The 7,435-nt window shown below is 48.3% G+C and overlaps 2 protein-coding genes across 3 annotated transcripts in view; one reads left to right on the top strand and one right to left on the bottom strand.

Annotated features, from left to right (window-relative positions):
• The window catches only part of LOC144325956 (synaptonemal complex central element protein 3-like), a 258,614-nt gene that overhangs the window by 187,051 nt on the left and 64,128 nt on the right, over positions 1 to 7,435 (bottom strand). The window lies entirely within an intron of this gene.
• The window catches only part of SIDT1 (SID1 transmembrane family member 1), a 48,288-nt gene continuing 46,026 nt past the window's right edge, over positions 5,174 to 7,435 (top strand). Inside the window, exon 1 of one of the 2 annotated variants that reach the window (XM_077921207.1) lies at positions 5,174 to 5,220. The gene's annotated coding sequence lies outside the window, so the exon portion shown is untranslated. The remainder of the gene's footprint in view (positions 5,221 to 7,435) is intronic. The other variant, XM_077921205.1, reaches the window with a different exon arrangement.

The following is a 7,435-nucleotide window of genomic DNA, read 5'->3' as shown; positions in this document are numbered from 1 at the left end:
GGCAACCCCGCCCGGCTCTGGGCGGGAAGGGAAGGCGGCGCCGCGGAGCCAAGGCCGGGACGGCGGGCCTCTTCCCCTCAGGAGAGCTCGCAGGACGCCCGACGACTGCAGTGCATCCCTCGGGAGGGAGCCACGTCCCAGTCCCGGCTCTAACCTCCTTCCCCCGCCTGCCCAAAAGAGGCGAATGAAATTATTATTATTATTATTATTATTATTATTATTATTATTATTATTATTATTACCCCGCCTTTTTTCCTGCCAGGGACTCAAGGCGGCTTACAGACGCTTCAGGTTACAGACTCCGCTAACCCAGAAATAGTACCTCGGGTTCAGAACTTTGCTTCAGGATGAGAACAGAAATTGCGCGGCGGCAGCGGGAGGCCTCATTAGCTAAAGTGGTGCTTCAGGTTCAGAACAGTTTCAGGTTAAGAACGGACCTCTGGAACGAATTAAGTACTTAACCCGAGGTACCACTGTAAAAACAAGAACAGCTAAAAGAGTGGTTCTCACATGGTATGGCCTGTCCATACTGATGTGGCAGGAGAGGATGACAAGTGTGGCGAGGAGATTCAATGACTTTTAAACATTTTAGTACAGTATAGTATAGTACAGTGGTACCTTGGTTTGCATATGCTTTGGATTACAAACACATCAAACCTGGAAGTGCGTGTCCCGGTTTGCAAACTTTTTTTGGATCACAACCCATTTTGGGGGGATTACAAACACATTTTTTTGAGGCCCCATTGGCGAAAGTGCGCCTTGGGTTACAACCTGTTTTGGTTTACAAACGGACCTCTGGAACGGATTATGGTTGTAAACCAAGGTACCACTGTAGAGGATAGGATAGGAATGTATGTATGTTTGTTTTGTTTGTTTTGCAGATTATGGGTAAGATACCTTATAGCAGTGGTTCCCAACCTTTATTTGGCCATGCCCCACCTAAGCATTTCTAAAATCCTGATTCCTTCCCCCACTGTGACATATAATTCTTATTACAGTGGTACCTCGGGTTACAGACGCTTCAGGTTACAGACTCCGCTAACCCAGAAATAGTACCTCGGGTTAAGAACTTTGCTTCAGGATGAGAACAGAAATTGTGCTCCAGCGGCACGGCGGCAGCGGGAGGCCCCATTAGCTAAAGTGGTGCTTCAGGATAAGAACAGTTTCAGGTTAAGAACAGACCTCCGGAACGAATTACAGTGGTGCCCCGCAAGACGAATGCCTCGCAAGACGAAAAACCCGCTAGACAAAAGGGTTTTCCGTTTTTGAGTTGCTTCGCAAGACGAATTTCCCTATGGGCTTGCTTCGCAAGATGGAAACGGCTTGCGAGTCTTGCGATTTTTTTCGCTCCCCCCCCCTTTTTCTAAGCCCCTAAGCCGCTAATAGCCTTTTAGCCGCTAAACCGCTAACAGCGCTAATCCGCTAATAGGGTTGCTTCGCAAGACGAAAAAAACGCTAGACGAAGAGACTCACGGAACGGATTATTTTCATCTTGCGAGGCACCACTGTAAGTTCTTAACCCGAGGTACCACTGTATTCAAAAAGTGAACTCCTATTCACAGGGAGAAAGCCTAAAATGCCATTAGCTGTTAATAACTCATTCTCGAATTACCCCTCTTAAAAATCAGATTGGGAACCACGGCCTTATAGCGTAACCATATTTCCAGAAGTAAAAACCAGGACACCCCAAAGGTTGTTGAGTTTCTTTTAGGAATACCCTATATTTTTTTCGACTGGTTTTTCGATTGACTTGCCTAAGATTCAGGACAGAGATGCCTTTGAAATCCAGGTAATGTCCGGACGTATGGCATTTTCAAAATGAGAGCAAGAGCATCAAGTGACAGTGAGGAAATCCTAGATGTATTTCTTACCAACAAACAAAAATGGTGTGGTGCAAGCAAATTTTTATTCTGAAATTGTGACCCAGAGAAAAGGTTTGAGGACCACTGAGCTAAAGATCATTTAAAAAACACCAATGAACACAATCATAGAATTGTAGAGTTGGAAGGGACAATGAGGATCATCTAGTCCAACCCCCCCTGCAATGCAGGAATCTCAACACATGGTACCCCTCCAAACTGAAACCATATCAGACCCTGCATAGCTTTTCAAATGTGCTAGCAGGTTTTTTGCTACAATCTGTTTAAACCATACAAATAGCATCATAGTAGAATCGTAGATTATTATTATTATTATTTAAATTTGTATACTGCCCTTCATCCAAAGATCTCAGGGTGGTCCCTTTCATTAAATAATAATAATAATTTATTATTTATACCCCGCCTATCTGGCTGAGTTTCCCCAGCCACTCTGGGCGGCTCCCAATCAAGTGTTAAAAACAGTACAGCGTTAAATATTAAAAACTTCCCTAAACAGGGCTGCCTTCAGATGTCTTTAAAAGATAGGATAGCTGCTTATTTCCTTCACATCTGAAGGGAGGGTGTTCCACAGGGTGGGCGCCACTACTGAGAAGGCCCTCTGCCTGGTTCCCTGTAACCTCACTTCTCGCAATGAGGGAACCGCCAGAAAGCCCTCGGCGCTGGATCTCAGTGTCCGGGCTGGATCTCAGTGTCCGGCGCTGGATCTCAGTGTCCGAGCAGTCAGTTCCCAAGAACCTGTTGGAACAAGTCAGAAGGATGACAAGGAGGGAGCCAGTCTAACATCCCCTAGGAAGGGAGTTCCAGAGTCTTGGTCAATTCTTTGTCCAGGGCAGCTAGACCAGCTCCATCTGGTACGCAGGCTGAGACCCTACCTGCCTGCAGACTGTCTCAACAGAGTCGTGTATGCCCTGGTTATCTCCCGCTTGGACTACTGTAATGCACTCTACCTTTGAAGGTGCCTCAGAAACTCAACTAATCCAGAATGGCCACCGGGACCATATAACACCGGTCCTAAAGGATCTTCACTGGCTCCCAGTATGTTTCTGAGCACAATTCAAACTGTTGGTGCTGACCTTTAAAGCCCTACGGCCTTGGCTCAGTATACCTGAAGGAGTGTCTCTACTCCCGTCGCTCAGCTTGGACACTGAGGTCCTCCTCCAAGGGTCTTCTGCTGGTTCCCTCACTGAGAGAAGTTACATGGAACCAGGCAGAGGGCCTTCTTGGTAGTGGTGTCTTCCCTGTGGAACCTTCTCGGTAGTGGGGCCCTCCTTTTGGATGTCAAGGAAATAAACAACTATCTGACTTTTAGAAGACATCTGAAGGCAACCCTGTTTAGGGAAGTTTTTTATGTTTTATGGTGCTTTTAATATTCTTTTGGGAGCCGCCAAGCCAGATGGGCAGGGTATAAATAATAAATTATTATTATTATTATTATAGGTCAGGGGTCAGCAACCAAAGCCCATGGGCCACAAGCAGCCCATGGGGGTCGTTTAACCAGCCCCCAAGCCGCCCCCAAACTGAGCTGCCTGCTCGGTGAGTCCCTGCATGCTGCGCTAAACCAGCGCAGTGCAGCACGGGGACTCACTTTAGCGGTGCCAGAAATTGTGTCTGTACAGGCACAGATGCTGAAAAATGCATCTGCACAGATGCAGATGCTGGAAATTGTGGGTGTGCATGCTCACATGCCTGCAATGCAGCCCACAGAGGGATCTCCGCTGGAGTGAACCTGCCCAGGCAAGGTAAACCTTGCTGACCCCTGTTATAGGTCATAACCTATAAGAATGTGGGCTGGCTGCAATAGTTACCGGTAATACAAGTGAGGGAAAGTCACTCCTATGTTACACACCTTACCTTTAAATTGCATTGGAAACACATGCTTTCTTTCACATAATTCTGGGCGATGTAGTTTACCCATCACATAGAGTTACAAATCCTAGCAACCCATAACAAACTACAGAACCCAGAATTCCTTAAGGGGAAGACAGTGCTTCGAATGTGTTTCAAAAGGTAAGGCGTCTAGGTGCTATTATTTCAGAAAGGAGCCCTGGGACCCCCCCCCCCCCCGCAAGCCAAACCCTGCCTTCATCTCTTAAGAACTGTTCTCTATGCGAGTAGGGCTTCTTCCTGGTTTTTGGATTCTTGTCCTTTCACTATACATGATAACTCAGACCCATAAGGTGGGGAACTCCCTTCCATATTCAGCCCCCACAAAAAAGTTGTCCTCAGAACTGTTTAAATGTTTTTGCCTTTTCCTTTAAGGATACCTGCAGAACCAGGTTTGAGAGGCCCTTTGGACAGGGCCCAACTCCTTGCTACTTTCACCACTGCCTCCAGGGACGAACGAAGGCTAACCGACATCCAGGGTGAGCCAAACCGCTACATACGACGCATGTGTGGCACTGCTACGTACGACGCATGCGTGGCGCCGCTAGGTACAGCGCATGTGTGCGACACAGTGCATGCGTTTTAGGTAGCGGTTTGCCGCCAGCGCCGCTCGAATGCCTTATGGACAATGGCGAGATCCTCTGCTCATGGCTGAAGCCATGAATGGAGGATCCTCCACATGCGGCAGCAGCAGCGTGATGGCAGCTCACGCCGCCATGCCTGGGGGCGGCGGGGTGAGCACCCCACAGGGCACCTTCTTGTCACACACACCCAGACATGGCACCTGGGGCACACCGCCCTCCTTGCGACACCGCAGACTGCCTCCTTTTACCATTCACTCAAGGCCCTATGAGTCCTACTGGCCAAAGTTTTGATAAGCAGCAACCCCGTTCCTTTTCCTCCCTCCTGCAAGTTCTCATTCACTTAGGAAAGGCAGGCAAAGAGGCAACAGAATGGATGGGATGGCAAAGGGAATGGGTATGGGCACATGCTCAATAATGGTAGCATCTGACCTGGCTTCTGGACTCTGGCTGGTGATGTGGGGGGGTGCTGAAATTCCCCCCCCCCTTTTTATTAGATCTCAAGCTTCCTAGGTCAGCCAGCCATATCTTTTTTTTACAGAAGTCAAGAGGCTGTAGCAATCTGAAAGATGCACCCTTTAAAATGTATTATGGCTGGGTTTCCAAATAAAATATGAACCTTCTAGACCCATGGTTCCCAGTGTGGGGCACATATAAGAATTATATGTCACCGGGGGGGGGGGGGCATCAGGATTTTAGAGATGCTTAGGTGAGGCATGGCCAAAAAAAAGTTGGGAACCACTAAAAGCAGTTATTTTTAGGCAAGCCTTCAGTGCTACCATCTTAATAACTGGTATTTTATTGCTTTAGACTAGGTATGCGCAACCTGTGGCCCTCCAGGTGTTGTTGGACTACAATTCCCATCATGCCATCAGGTAAGGAGATTGCTTTTTGACAGTATTAACAAAGGTTGCATGGCAATATTGCAGCTAAGGAGAAAACTCTTGCTGTTCCAAGATTAGAAGGAAATATTTACTGGAAAGTTGAGGGTGTCCATTGAAAGGGGAGGTGGGGAAACAGGATACTGAAAAGGAAGGAACTAGCTTGCTTTATCTTCTTACACTTGATAGTGGCCTGGGTTGCTAAGGGGCCTGACATAAAAGAGCTTCACTGCAATATACAGCAAGGTGGAAAGGAAAAAGATAGTTCTTCAGCTATCACCATCCTTGGATAGGGATAGCCTGACCCCAGCTGGACTACTATAATGCATTGTACATGGAGCCGTGCTTGAAGACTACTCAGAAGCTTCCTTTAATGCAAATTGTTGTTGACAGAATTTTGACCAGTGCAGCAAGATAAAATCACATTGCACAGATTACAAAAGAACTGTGTTGGCTGCCTACTCACTTCCAAGCCCATTTCAGGTTGTGGGTGGTTACCTATGAAGCCCTAAATGGCTAGGCACCTGAAGGACTCGCTGTATCAACATGCCTAAGGGGGTTATTCACATTCCAATGGGGGCAGGAGCTTGTTCTGTGTTCACATGTATTAGGTCTTTCTTTGCGGTGGCACCGACCTTGCAAGGTGCTTACAACCTCAGCACTTCTATTTCAGAACCATGTTAAAACATTTTTTTTGTTTACTCAAGTAATTTGAGTGTTTTTACTGTTTTAAACACTCTGACTTTTTTTAGTTGGCTCTGTCTGTATTAACACCCCCCCTTGGTTATGTTGTTGTTCTTGCATAATTTATTGTGTTATTTGTTTGAATCAGTAACTTGTCCAGGTACCATCAGTGAAGAAAGGAAGGTTGGTCCTTCTCTGATTTATGGGATGCTATCCCTTTGCAAACACAGGTGGCGCTGTGGGTTAAACCACAGAGCCTAGGACTTGCTGATCAGAAGGTCGGCGGTTCAAATCCCCCTTGACGGGTTGAGCTCCCGTTGCTCGGTCCCTGCTCCTGCCAACCTAGCAGTTCGAAAGCACGTCAAAGTGCAAGTAGATCAATAGGTACTGCTCTGGTGGGAAGGTAAACGGCGTTTCCGTGCGCTGCTGTGGTTCGCCAGAAGTGGCTTGGTCATGCTGGCCACATGACCCGGAAGCTGTACACCGGCTCCCTCGGCCAACCCCAGAGTCGGCCACGACTGGACCTAATGGTCAGGGGTCCCTTTACCTATCCCAGTGGCGTAGCGTGGGGGGTGCAGGGGGGGCTGGCCGCACCGGGCGCAACATCTGGGGTTAGGGCAAATCCACAGGTTAGGGGGCGCAAATTACTTGCCTTGCCCCGGGTGCTGACAACCCACGCTACGCCACTGACCTATCCCTTTGCAAATGCAACAAGCATTTTTTGGGGGGGTTGTAGCCAGGTTTGGTCATTTCGCTCTTCATGCATAACTTATTGTGTCATTTTTTTTTTTTCTGTTTGAATGACACAACATACGAAAGGGAGGGCTATGTTTATTTTTAAATCAATGAATCAAAGCAATTGCTCAAGAACTAAGCTGTAGAATTTGGCATTTAATGAGGGCTACAGAAATACAGTAGGCTTAATGCAAGTGGCCGGTTTCCGTAACCATCTATCTCAGTAATCCGTTCACCGCCACCCCATCCGAAAGCTAAATGTGACGTTTCAATAATAGGTACTCGCAACCTTCTCGAAAGTGCTGCGTACGGGAGGAAGCAGGGAGATTATATGAGCAGGAGCCTGCAAATGGACACGTGGCAGAGGCTGGCGCAAACCACCCAGGCACTAAAGTGTGGGATTGGCTCCGGGCATTATTTTTACAGATCGCTGCCCACGAGAGGATGTCTTGCGAGAAAAGCAAGCGGGGGGCTCTCCAAGTAACAATAAACGCAACCGTCGTGAAAGGTTAATCGCGAGTGATGTTTCCAGCCGGAGTTCGCCTCCCGCCCGGGTTTTTCCGCTTGCCGAGCCCCGCGCGCAATAAACGATTTTTTTACCCCGGCCAAAAGGGGGTCGCGCCTTTCGGCGACCTCCGCCTTGCGCAAGACCTAAAGTTGGAAGGACACGTCCTCCCGGCAGCCGAGAAGGGAAAGGCAGCCAGTTAGTTCCCAACCCTAGGCCGGCTCCCCTTCCCCGGGGTGACCAGACCCCAGGTGGGTTTCTGCTGCGGGATCTGCGCGCTGCGCA

This window comes from Podarcis muralis, chromosome 17, assembly GCF_964188315.1.
Source record: "Podarcis muralis chromosome 17, rPodMur119.hap1.1, whole genome shotgun sequence".
In the NCBI taxonomy this organism is placed as follows: domain Eukaryota; kingdom Metazoa; phylum Chordata; class Lepidosauria; order Squamata; family Lacertidae; genus Podarcis; species Podarcis muralis.
The sequence above is the reverse complement of the archived record's forward strand: the minus strand, read 5'-3'. Positions and strand labels throughout refer to the sequence as shown.